Below are 14,945 nucleotides of genomic sequence, written 5' to 3' on the forward strand. Positions count from 1 at the left end.
GCTGCTACAAATTTCGGAGCATATTTCTGCTTGGTTCGCACCCACCTTGGAGCGCAGCCCTGGGATTCAATTCATGTTTAATTTTTCATAGTTAAATGTGTTTCTTGTTGCTTTCTTACTCTAGAAATGAAAAAGCATTAAAATATCATGTTGAAGTAAAATGAAAACAGGTTGTAAAATATTTAGAGCCTCTGACCACTGATGAGCATCTTACCCCGCTCTGAGGACCTCACCCCCCTCTAACCATCTGCTCCGGTCTACTGCATAATTTATGCAGTATCATTTGCATATGAATGCCTACTTAGACATAGGACCTGGGGGAAGGAGGGGAGGGTGAATTCCACAACAATTTCTAGACATTTACAAGAGTTTTCAGTCCTGTCTGCAAATTCTTGTGAATGTGTACTTCCTCACCAATTTACTGCGCTGATTAATGTTTGAAATTTCCAGTTTTCATGCAAAGAATGTTCTCTCAAAGACTTCTAATGGTCGCTGTTGAAAAATTTGCTTCTGTAACCCAATATTATTGGGAACAACCATAGAGATCTAATAATAATATAGAGATCTAATAATAATATTTCTAATCACTGAAGTGTTACCTAGTCCCCTTATAGATGGTCATAAACAAATAAGACTGGCTCTAATGTTTACATATGGTGACCCTCCAAGGATCTGCGCACCTCCTCAACCCAATCTTCTACAGTGAGCATATCTGAGGATTTTCTTTCCGTAGGAATGTATACATATGTCACATTAATGCCTTCACTTGTGGGATAAAAAAGGGAATATTATACAGGTATGATATTGATATATGATCATGGTGGGGGAAGGAGGCAGTATCAGACAGTAATAAGGCAGAGATGTTGGCTCAGGAGTTTGTTAAGATTCACAGCTCTGCAAAGCTAAGTGATGGGATGCTAAAGCACAGAAATGAGGTTCGGAGGCGATATCCTGGGGCATTGCTCCGACGAGAGAGTTGTGATAGTGCTTTGGACTCAGAATTAACTTTGTTGGAATCAAAATCTGCTATAGCTGCATCAGGTCAGTTGTCTCCCAGAAAAGATGTTGTTTATTATGAAATGTTTAAACACCTATCAGAATACTGTTTTATAAAGAAGCTTCCTTCCTTCAACTTGAAAATTGGCGATAGTAGTGCCAATAGGGAAACCGGGTAAGGATCTTTCTTTCGCAGCAGGGTATAGGCCTATTCCTCTGACATCCCATGTGAGTAAACTGATGGAGCGCATAGTGAGCGATAGGATGACTCACTATTTCGATTTTTTTTCTCCCCTTATCAAAGTGGATTTTGTAGGGGTAGGATGACTATGGACCCAGTACTCTGTATGGAGTCAGATGTGAGGAAAGCACAGTCTTACAAGGAAGCAGTAGTGTAGACTACTAGTGTAGTAGTGGTTGAGTTTTTAGACATAGAAAAAGTGACGATATGCTGTGGACAGAGGGTTTGTTAATCAAATTAGATAATTAAGGGATTGGGGGAAGTATGTTTAAATGGATTTTTTGAGAGCTAGGGTAATTCAGGTCAGGGTAGGTATTACATTGTCTAAAATGTATGCGACTCCACCCTCTCCTGCCCAACAGCGCTCGGCGTCACCGGAGTTTTAATCACCGGCTCCACCCTGAGCACCTGAACTCTATTACCAGCTCTATAAAGGAGCTCCAGTTAAGAGACTCTCTGCAAAGTCTTAGCATTTCATTTGAACTCTAAGCTCTGAGCATTATATTTGTATTGGTTTTCCGTTAGTCTGACTGCTAGCCTTGTTTATTTACTTCGTCTCAGCCTTTTCCTCTGATAACCCTGTTTGCCTGTGATTTGACCCTTGCCTGTCTTTTGGATTGTTTATTTGAATAAACCCAATCTGCACCTGCATCCAGTCTCTTTACCTGTTTACGGTGACAGTATGAGATAGAGAATGGAACTCCTCAGGGTGTATGTAGTGTATGTAGCACTCTTTTTTTAATATTATGATTAATGACATTTTTTTTCTAATGTTGGCACTGGTGTCTCTAAGTCCCTGTATGCAGATGATGGGGCTCTGTGGAAGAGAAGCAGAAATGTACATTTTGCTGTTAAGAAAATGCAGGAGACATTAGTGGTGGTGGAGAGCTGGAGTTTTTAACTGTCTGTGTCTAAGTCACAGGTTATCTGTTTTTTAAAACAGTTATCTGTTATGTAAAACGGTTATCTGTTTTTCTAAATCTATCTATTGGTCTTTAATTGTATGGCCAGGAGCTGAAACAAGTGAAGGTGATCAGATTCCTTGGCATGTGGATGGATTCTACGCTGATGTAAAAATCAATTGTGGATAAGTGCAAAAGTGGCCTTAATGTGCTCACATGTCTGGCTGGCAGTGACTAGGGGGGCGATCTCCTCCTCCTTACTGTGTCTTTATAGAGTCTTAATAAGATATGTTTTTGATTAAGGGTGTATGACGTATAAGTCAGCAGCAGCTTCCATTCTTAAAGTACTGGATGTCGTCCAGGCTCTAGCTTTACAATTGTGCAGTGAGGCGGTTAAGTCATCTCCTGTATCATCATTACAGGTAGAGCTGGGGGATAAGCCTTTAAAATTTAGAAGGTTAGCTTTGTCAGCTGTAAATTGGGCCAACATTAAAGGGCACAAAAGAACTCATCCTATGTATCCTATTATTTCTGACTATACTGACCACTCTCCCAATATTGTACAGAGTTTTGGATGTCAAAGTGCTGAAGAAGCTGAGAGAATAGGCCTGTAAAGCTTGTCCTTTTGTGAAACTGTCCCAAAGTCAGTGATTCCTCCGTGGGTGTTTCTAGATCCAAATGTGAATTTAAGCCTTCATGAACCACTATCCTCAGAACTTCAGTACATATCTAAATCTGCTATGGTTGAACACTACAAAACTCAGTGCTGTTATGGGGCTTTGCCGTTTATACTGATGGTTCCAAACACCCACTTTAGGTACTACAGCAGCAGATTATTATATCCCTAAGTTCCAGGTGTCTATTGGGAAGAGACTGTCTGATGGCTATTCTGCTAGCACTGCAGTGGGCTGAGGATGCACCCGCTACCAGAACTCGCTGCAACTCCCATAATTCACCTGCACCCACTATCAGTACTCACTCCAACTCCCATAATTCACCTGCACCCATTATCAGTACTCACTCCAACTCCCATAATTCACCTGCACCCACTATCAGACCTCACTCCAACTCCCATAATTCATCTGCACCCACCAGCAGACTTCACTCCAACTCCCATAATTCACCTGCACCCACTATCAGACCTCACTTCAAGTCCCATAATTCAACTGCATTTGATATCAGCCCGCACTCCAACTCCCATAATTCACCTGCAACCGCTATCAGCCCGCACTCCAACTCCCATAATTCACCTGCATCCTCTATTAGCCCTCACTCCAACTCCCATAATTCATCTGCACCCACTATCAGACCTCACTCCAAGTCCCATAATTTAACTGCATTTGATATCAACCCGCACTCCAACTCCCATAATTCACCTGCACCCACTATCAGACCTCACTCCAACTCCCATGAATCACCTGCACCCACTATCAGCCCTCACTCCATTCCCATAATTCACCTGCACCCACTATCAGACCCTATAATTCACCTGCACCCACTATCAGACCTCACTACAACTCCCATAATTCACCTGCACCCGCTATCAGACCAGACTCCAACTCCCATAATTCACCTGCAACCGCTATCAGCCCTCACTACAACTCCCATAATTCACCTGCACCCGCTATCAGACCTGACTCCAACTCCCATTATTCACCTGCAACCGCTATCAGACCTTACTCCAACTCCCATTATTTACCTGCACCCACTATCAGCCCTCACTCCAACTCCCATAATTCACCAGCACCCGCTATCAGCCGGCACTCTAATTCCCATAATTCACCTGCACCCGCTATCAGACCCCACCCCAACTCCCATAATTCACCTGCACTTGCAATCAGCCCGCACTCTAACTCCCATAATTCACCTGCACCCACTATCAGACCTCACTCCAAGTCCCATAATTCACCTGCACTTGATGTCAGCCCGCACTCCAACTCCCATAATTCACCTGCAATCACTATAAGACCTTACTCCAACTCCCATAATTCACCTACACTCGCTATCAGACCTCACTCCAACTCCCATTATTCACCTGCACCCGCTATCAGCCCGCACTCCAACTCCCATAATTCACCTGCACCCGCTATCAGACATCACTCCAAGTCCCATAATTCACCTGCACTTGATGTCAGCCCGCACTCCAACTCCCATAATTCACCTGCAATCACTATAAGACCTTACTCCAACTCCCATAATTCACCTACACTCGCTATCAGACCTCACTCCAAGTCCCATAATTCCCCTGCACCCACTATCAGACCTCACTCCAACTCCCATAATTCACCTGCACCCGCTATCAGACATCACTCCAAGTCCCATAATTCAACTGCACTTGATATCAGTCCGCACTCCAACTCCCATAATTCACCTGCAATCACTATAAGACCTTACTCCAACTCCAATAATTCACCTACACTCGCTATCAGCCCTCACTGCATCTCCCATAATTCACCTCCACTCACTATCAGAGCTCACTCCAACTCCCATAATTCACCTGCAACCGCTATCAGACCTCACTCCAACTCCCATAATTCACCTGCAACCGCTATCAGACCTCATTCCAACTCCCAAAATTCACCTGCATCCTCTATTAGCCCTCACTCCAACTCCCATAATTCACCTTCACCCACTATCAGACCTCACTCCAACTCCCATAATTCACCTGCACCCACTATCAGTACTCCCTCCAACTCCCATAATTCACCTGCACCCACTATCAGTATTCACTCCAACTCCCATAATTCACCTGCACCCACTATCAGACCTCACTCCAACTCCCATAATTCATCTGCACACACCAGCAGAGTTCACTCCAACTCCCATAATTCACCTGCACCCAATATCAGACCTCACTTCAAGTCCCATAATTCAACTGCATTTGATATCAGCCCGCACTCCAACTCCCATAATTCACCTTCACCCACTATCAGACCTCACTGCAACTCCCATAATTCACCTGCAATCACTATCAGACCTCACTCCAACTCCCATAATTCACCTGCATCCTCTATTAGCCCTCACTCCAAATCCCTTAATTCACCTGCACTCACTATCAGACCTAACTCCAACTCCGATAATTCATCTGCACCCACTATCAGACCTCACTCCAACTCCCATAATTCACCTGCAACCGCTATCAGACCTCATTCCAACTCCCAAAATTCACCTGCACCCACTATCAGACCTCACTCCAACTCCCATAAATCACCTGCAACCGCTATCAGCCCTCACTACAACTCCCATAATTCACCTGCAACCGCTATCAGACCTCACTACAACTCCCATAAATCACCTGCACCCGCTATCAGACCTGACTCCAACTCCCATAATTCACCTGCAACCGCTATCAGACCTTACTCCAACTCCCATTATTCACCTGCACCCACTATCAGCCCGCACTCCAACTCCCATAATTCACTTACACCCACTATCAGACCTCACTCCAACTCCCATAATTCACCTGCAACCGCTATCAGACCTCACTCCAACTCACATAATTTACCTGCACCCACTATCAGCCTGCACTCCAACTCCCATAATTCACTTACACCCACTATCAGACCTCACTCCAACTCCCATAATTCACCTGCAACCGCTATCAGACCTCACTACAACTCACATAATTTACCTGCACCCACTATTAGACCTGACTCCAACTCCCATAATTTACCTGCACCCACTATCAGAGCCTCACTCCAACTCCCATAAATCACCTGCACCCGCTATCAGACCTCACCCCAACTCCCATAATTCAGCTGCACTTGCTATCAGCCTGCACTCTAACTCCCATAATTCACCTGCACCCACCAGCAGACCTGACTCCAACTCCCATAATTCACCTGCACCCGCTATCAGACCCTCAATACAACTCCCATAATTCACCTGCACCCACTATCAGACCCTCACTCCAACTCCCATAATTCACCTGCAATCGCTATCAGACCTCACTCCAACTCCCATAATTCACCTGCATCCTCTATTAGCCCTCACTCCAAATCCCTTAATTCACCTGCACTCACTATCAGACCTAACTCCAACTCCGATAATTCATCTGCACCCACTATCAGACCTCACTCCAACTCCCATAATTCACCTGCAACCGCTATCAGACCTCATTCCAACTCCCAAAATTCACCTGCATCCTCTATTAGCCCTCACTCCAACTCCCATAATTCACCTTCACCCACTATCAGACCTCACTCCAACTCCCATAATTCACCTGCACCCACTATCAGTACTCCCTCCAACTCCCATAATTCACCTGAACCCACTATCAGTATTCACTCCAACTCCCATAATTCACCTGCACCCACTATCAGACCTCACTCCAACTCCCATAATTCATCTGCACACACCAGCAGAGTTCACTCCAACTCCCATAATTCACCTGCACCCAATATCAGACCTCACTTCAAGTCCCATAATTCAACTGCATTTGATATCAGCCCGCACTCCAACTCCCATAATTCACCTTCACCCACTATCAGACCTCACTGCAACTCCCATAATTCACCTGCAATCGCTATCAGACCTCACTCCAACTCCCATAATTCACCTGCATCCTCTATTAGCCCTCACTCCAAATCCCTTAATTCACCTGCACTCACTATCAGACCTAACTCCAACTCCGATAATTCATCTGCACCCACTATCAGACCTCACTCCAACTCCCATAATTCACCTGCAACCGCTATCAGACCTCATTCCAACTCCCAAAATTCACCTGCACCCACTATCAGCCCGCACTCCAACTCCCATAATTCACTTACACCCACTATCAGACCTCACTCCAACTCCCATAATTCACCTGCAACCGCTATCAGACCTCACTACAACTCCCATAAATCACCTGCACCCGCTATCAGACCTGACTCCAACTCCCATAATTCACCTGCAACCGCTATCAGACCTTACTCCAACTCCCATTATTCACCTGCACCCACTATCAGCCCGCACTCCAACTCCCATAATTCACTTACACCCACTATCAGACCTCACTCCAACTCCCATAATTCACCTGCAACCGCTATCAGACCTCACTCCAACTCACATAATTTACCTGCACCCACTATTAGACCTGACTCCAACTCCCATAATTTACCTGCACCCACTATCAGAGCCTCACTCCAACTCCCATAAATCACCTGCACCCGCTATCAGACCTCACCCCAACTCCCATAATTCAGCTGCACTTGCTATCAGCCTGCACTCTAACTCCCATAATTCACCTGCACCCACTATCAGACCTAACTCCAACTCCCCTAATTCACCTGCACCCACCAGCAGACCTGACTCCAACTCCCATAATTCACCTGCACCCGCTATCAGACCCTCAATACAACTCCCATAATTCACCTGCACCCACTGTCAGACCCTCACTCCAACTCCCATAATTCACCTGCAATCGCTATCAGACCTCACTCCAACTCCCATAATTCACCTGCATCCTCTATTAGCCCTCACTCCAAATCCCTTAATTCACCTGCACTCACTATCAGACCTAACTCCAACTCCGATAATTCATCTGCACCCACTATCATACCTCACTCCAACTCCCATAATTCACCTGCAACCGCTATCAGACCTCATTCCAACTCCCAAAATTCACCTGCATCCTCTATTAGCCCTCACTCCAACTGCCATAATTCACCTTCACCCACTATCAGACCTCACTCCAACTCCCAAAATTCACCTGCACCCACTATCAGACCTCACTCCAACTCCCATAAATCACCTGCAACCGCTATCAGCCCTCACTACAACTCCCATAATTCACCTGCAACCGCTATCAGCCCTCACTACAACTCCCATAATTCACCTGCACCCACTATCAGCCCGCACTCCAACTCCCATAATTCACTTACACCCACTATCAGACCTCACTCCAACTCCCATAATTCACCTGCAACCGCTATCAGACCTCACTACAACTCCCATAAATCACCTGCACCCGCTATCAGACCTGACTCCAACTCCCATAATTCACCTGCAACCGCTATCAGACCTTACTCCAACTCCCATTATTCACCTGCACCCACTATCAGCCCGCACTCCAACTCCCATAATTCACTTACACCCACTATCAGACCTCACTCCAACTCCCATAATTCACCTGCAACCGCTATCAGACCTCACTCCAACTCACATAATTTACCTGCACCCACTATTAGACCTGACTCCAACTCCCATAATTTACCTGCACCCACTATCAGAGCCTCACTCCAACTCCCATAAATCACCTGCACCCGCTATCAGACCTCACCCCAACTCCCATAATTCAGCTGCACTTGCTATCAGCCTGCACTCTAACTCCCATAATTCACCTGCACCCACTATCAGACCTCACTCCAACTCCCCTAATTCACCTGCACCCACCAGCAGACCTGACTCCAACTCCCATAATTCACCTGCACCCGCTATCAGACCCTCAATACAACTCCCATAATTCACCTGCACCCACTGTCAGACCCTCACTCCAACTCCCATAATTCACCTGCACCCACTATCAGACCTGACTCCAACTCCCATAATGACTCCACCTCCCATAATTCACCTGCACCCGCTATCAGCCCTCATTGCAAGTCCCATAATTCACCTGCACCCACTATCAGACCTCACTCCAACTCCCATAGTTCACCTGCACCCACCAGCAGACCTGACTCCAACTCCCATAATTCACCTGCACCCACTATCAGACCTGACTCCAACTCCCATAATGACTCCACCTCCCATAATTCACTTGCACCTGCTATCAGCCCTCACTCCAACTCCTATAATTCACCTGCACCCGCTATCAGCCCTCACTCCAAGTCCCATAATTCACCTGCACTCGCTATTAAACCTCACTCCAACTCCCATAATTCACCTACACTCGCTATCAGACCTCACTCCAAGTCCAAATAACTCCCCTGCACCCACTATCAGACCTTACTCAAACTCCCATAATTCACCTGCACTCGCTATCAGACCTCACTCCAACTCCCATAATTCACCTGCACTTGATAGCAGCCCGCACTCCAACTCCCATAATTCACCTGCACTCGCTATCAGACCTCACTCCAAATCCCATAGTTCAACTGCACCCACTATCAGACCTCACACCAACTCCCATAACTCACTCGCTATCAGACCTCACTCCAACTCCCAAAATTCACCTGCATCCTCTATTAGCCCTCACTCCAACTCCCATAATTCACCTTCACCCACTATCAGACCTCACTCCAACTCCCATAATTCACCTGCACCCACTATCAGTACTCCCTCCAACTCCCATAATTCACCTGAACCCACTATCAGTATTCACTCCAACTCCCATAATTCACCTGCACCCACTATCAGACCTCACTCCAACTCCCATAATTCATCTGCACACACCAGCAGAGTTCACTCCAACTCCCATAATTCACCTGCACCCAATATCAGACCTCACTTCAAGTCCCATAATTCAACTGCATTTGATATCAGCCCGCACTCCAACTCCCATAATTCACCTTCACCCACTATCAGACCTCACTGCAACTCCCATAATTCACCTGCAATCGCTATCAGACCTCACTCCAACTCCCATAATTCACCTGCATCCTCTATTAGCCCTCACTCCAAATCCCTTAATTCACCTGTACTCACTATCAGACCTAACTCCAACTCCGATAATTCATCTGCACCCACTATCAGACCTCACTCCAACTCCCATAATTCACCTGCAACCGCTATCAGACCTCATTCCAACTCCCAAAATTCACCTGCATCCTCTATTAGCCCTCACTCCAACTGCCATAATTCACCTTCACCCACTATCAGACCTCACTCCAACTCCCAAAATTCACCTGCACCCACTATCAGACCTCACTCCAACTCCCATAAATCACCTGCAACCGCTATCAGCCCTCACTACAACTCCCATAATTCACCTGCAACCGCTATCAGCCCTCACTACAACTCCCATAATTCACCTGCACCCACTATCAGCCCGCACTCCAACTCCCATAATTCACTTACACCCACTATCAGACCTCACTCCAACTCCCATAATTCACCTGCAACCGCTATCAGACCTCACTACAACTCCCATAAATCACCTGCACCCGCTATCAGACCTGACTCCAACTCCCATAATTCACCTGCAACCGCTATCAGACCTTACTCCAACTCCCATTATTCACCTGCACCCACTATCAGCCCGCACTCCAACTCCCATAATTCACTTACACCCACTATCAGACCTCACTCCAACTCCCATAATTCACCTGCAACCGCTATCAGACCTCACTCCAACTCACATAATTTACCTGCACCCACTATTAGACCTGACTCCAACTCCCATAATTTACCTGCACCCACTATCAGAGCCTCACTCCAACTCCCATAAATCACCTGCACCCGCTATCAGACCTCACCCCAACTCCCATAATTCAGCTGCACTTGCTATCAGCCTGCACTCTAACTCCCATAATTCACCTGCACCCACTATCAGACCTCACTCCAACTCCCCTAATTCACCTGCACCCACCAGCAGACCTGACTCCAACTCCCATAATTCACCTGCACCCGCTATCAGACCCTCAATACAACTCCCATAATTCACCTGCACCCACTGTCAGACCTCACTCCAACTCCCATAGTTCACCTGCACCCACCAGCAGACCTGACTCCAACTCCCATATTTCACCTGCACCCGCTATCAGACCCTCACTCCAACTCCCATAATTCACCTGCACCCACTATCAGACCTGACTCCAACTCCCATAATGACTCCACCTCCCATAATTCACCTGCACCCGCTATCAGCCCTCATTGCAAGTCCCATAATTCACCTGCACCCACTATCAGACCTCACTCCAACTCCCATAGTTCACCTGCACCCACCAGCAGACCTGACTCCAACTCCCATAATTCACCTGCACCCACTATCAGACCTGACTCCAACTCCCATAATGACTCCACCTCCCATAATTCACTTGCACCTGCTATCAGCCCTCACTCCAACTCCTATAATTCACCTGCACCCGCTATCAGCCCTCACTCCAAGTCCCATAATTCACCTGCACTCGCTATTAAACCTCACTCCAACTCCCATAATTCACCTACACTCGCTATCAGACCTCACTCCAAGTCCAAATAACTCCCCTGCACCCACTATCAGACCTTACTCAAACTCCCATAATTCACCTGCACTCGCTATCAGACCTCACTCCAACTCCCATAATTCACCTGCACTTGATAGCAGCCCGCACTCCAACTCCCATAATTCACCTGCACTCGCTATCAGACCTCACTCCAAATCCCATAGTTCAACTGCACCCACTATCAGACCTCACACCAACTCCCATAACTCACTCGCTATCAGACCTCACTCCAAATCCCATAGTTCAACTGCACCCACTATCAGACCTCACACCAACTCCCATAATTCACCTGCACCCACTATCAGACCTTACTTCAACTCCCATAATTCACCTGCAACCGCTATCAGACCTTACTCCAACTCCCATTATTCACCTGCACCCACTAACAGCTCTCACTCCAACTCCCATAATTCACCTGCACCCACTATCAGAGCCTCACTCCAACTCCCATAAATCACCTGCACCCGCTATCAGACCTCACCCCAACTCCCATAATTCACCTGCACTTGCTATCAGCCTGCACTCTAACTCCCATAATTCACCTGCACCCACTGTCAGACCTCACTCCAACTCCCATAGTTCACCTGCACCCACCAGCAGACCTGACTCCAACTCCCATAATTCACCTGCACCCGCTATCAGACCCTCAATACAACTCCCATAATTCACCTGCACCCACTATCAGACCTGACTCCAACTCCCATAATGACTCCACCTCCCATAATTCACTTGCACCCGCTATCAGCCCTCATTCCAAGTCCCATAATTCACCTGCACCCACTATCAGACCTCACTCCAACTCCCATAGTTCAACTGCACCCACCAGCAGACCTGACTCCAACTCCCATAATTCACCTGCACCCGCTATCAGACCCTAAATACAACTCCCATAATTCACCTGCACCCACTATCAGACCTGACTCCAACTCCCATAATGACTTCACCTCCCATAATTCACTTTGCACCCGCTATCAGCCCTCACTCCAACTCCCATAATTCACCTACACTCGCTATCAGACCTCACTCCAAGTCCAAATAACTCCCCTGCACCCACTATCAGACCTCACTCAAACTCCCATAATTCACCTGCACTCGCTATAGGACCTCACTCCAACTCCCATAATTCACCTGCACTTGATATCAGCCCGCACTCCAACTCCCATAATTCACCTGCACTCGCTATCAGACCTCACTCCAAATCCCATAGTTCAACTGCACCCACTATCAGACCTCACACCAACTCCTATAATTCACCTGCACCCACTATCAGACCTTACTTCAACTCCCATAATTCACCTGCAACCGCTATCAGACCTTACTCCAACTCCCATTATTCACCTGCACCCGCTATCAGCCCTCACTCCAACTCCCATAATTCACCTGCACCCACTATCAGCCCTCACTCCAACTCCCATAATTCACCTGCAATCGCTATCAGACCTCACTCCAACTCCCATAATTCACCTGTACCCACTATCAGCCCTCACTCCAACTCCCATAACTCACCTGCAACCGCTATCAGACCTCACTCCAACTCCCATAATTCACCTGCACCCACTATTAGCCCTCACTCCAACTCCCACAATTCACCTGCACCCACTATCAGACCTGTCTCCAACTCCTATACTTCACCTGCACCCACTATCAGAGCCTCACTCCAACTCCCCTAATTCACCTGCACCCACTATCAGCCCTTACTCCAACTCCCATAATTCACCTGCACCCACTATTAGACCTGACTACAACTCCAATAATTCACCTGCACCCACTATCAGCCCTCACTCCAACTCCCATAATTCACCAGCACTTGCTATCAGCACTCACTCCAACTCCCATAAATCACCTATCAACACTATCAACTATCACTATCAACCTTCACTCCAACTCCCATAATTCACCTGCAACCGCTATCACACCTCACTCCAACTCCCATAATTCACCTGCACTCGCTATGAGCCCTCACTCCAAGTCCCATAATTCACCTGCACTCGCTATCAGCCCTCACTCCAACTCCCATAATTCACCTGCACCCAATATCAGCCCTCACTCCAGCTCCCATAATTCACCTGCAACCGCTATCACACCTCACTCCAACTCCCATAATTCACCTGCACCCACTATTAGACCTGACTCCAACTCCAATAATTCACCTGCACCCACTATCAGCCCTCACTCCAACTCCCAAAATTCACCAGCACCCGCTATCAGCCCTCACTCCAACTCCCATAAATCACCTGCACCCACTATCAACCTTCACTCCAACTCCCATAATTCACCTGCACTCGCTATCAGACTTCACTCCAAGTCCCATAATTCCCCTGCACCCACTATCAGACCTCACTCCAACTCCCATAATTCACCTGCAACCGCTATCAGACCTCATTCCAAGTCCCATAACTCAACTGCACTTGATATCAGCCCTCACTCCAAGTCCCATAATTCACCTGCACTCGCTATCAGACTTCACTCTAAGTCCCATAATTCCCCTGCACCCACTATCAGACCTCACTCCAACTCCCATAATTCACCTGCAACCGCTATCAGACCTCATTCCAAGTCCCATAACTCAACTGCACTTGATATCAGCCCGCACTCCAACTCCCATAATTCACCTGCACCCACTATCAGACCTCACTCCAACTCCCATAGTTCACCTGCACCCACCAGCAGACCTCACTCCAAGTCCCATAATTCACCTGCACTCGCTATCAGACTTCACTCCAAGTCCCATAATTCACCTGCACCCAATATCAGCCCTCACTCCAACTCCCATAATTCACCTGCAACCGCTATCACACCTCACTCCAACTCCCATAATTCACCTGCAACCGCTATCAGACCTGACTCCAACTCCCATAATTCACCTGCAACCGCTATCAGCCCTCACTCCAACTCCCATAATTCACCTGCAACCGCTATCAGCCCTCACTCCAACTCCCATAATTCACTTGCACCCGCTGTCAGCCCTCATTCCAAGTCCCATAATTCACCTGCACCCACTATCAGACCTCACTCCAACTCCCATAGTTCACCTGCACCCACCAGCAGACCTGACTCCAACTCCCATAATTCACCTGCACCCGCTATCAGACCCTCAATACAACTCCCATAATTCACCTGCACCCACTATCAGACCTGACTCCAACTCCCATAATGACTTCACCTCCCATAATTCACTTGCACCCGCTATCAGCCCTCACTCCAACTCCTATAATTCACCTGCACCTGCTATCAGCCCTCACTCCAAGTCCCATAATTCACCTGCACTCGCAATTAAACCTCACTCCAACTCCCATAATTCACCTACACTCGCTATCAGACCCCACTCCAAGTCCAAATAACTCCCCTGCACCCACTATCAGACCTCACTCAAACTCCCATAATTCACCTGCACTCGCTATCGGACCTCACTCCAACTCCCATAATTCACCTGCACTTGATATCAGCCCGCACTCCAACTCCCATAATTCACCTGCACTCGCTATCAGACCTCACTCCAAATCCCATAGTTCAACTGCACCCACTATCAGACCTCACACCAACTCCTATAATTCACCTGCACCCACTATCAGACCTTACTTCAACTCCCATAATTCACCTGCAACCGCTATCAGACCTTACTCCAACTCCCATTATTCACCTGCACCCGCTATCAGACCTCACTCCAACTCCCATAAT

General features: G+C 47.4%; 1 protein-coding gene and 1 long non-coding RNA gene across 2 annotated transcripts in view; both read right to left on the reverse strand.

The window, feature by feature from the left end:
* The window catches only part of plpp4 (phospholipid phosphatase 4), a 234,351-nt gene that overhangs the window by 43,084 nt on the left and 176,322 nt on the right, over positions 1-14,945 (reverse strand). The gene's annotated exons all lie outside the window — the stretch shown is intronic.
* On the reverse strand, positions 4,660-9,758 carry LOC125802974 (uncharacterized). Its single transcript, XR_007440020.1, has 3 exons — positions 9,567-9,758; positions 6,068-6,799; positions 4,660-5,098 (listed from the first exon to the last, which is right to left on the reverse strand). It is a non-coding gene; the product is annotated as an uncharacterized LOC125802974 (long non-coding RNA).

Source organism: Astyanax mexicanus, chromosome 7 (assembly GCF_023375975.1).
Source record: "Astyanax mexicanus isolate ESR-SI-001 chromosome 7, AstMex3_surface, whole genome shotgun sequence".
NCBI lineage: Eukaryota > Metazoa > Chordata > Actinopteri > Characiformes > Acestrorhamphidae > Astyanax > Astyanax mexicanus.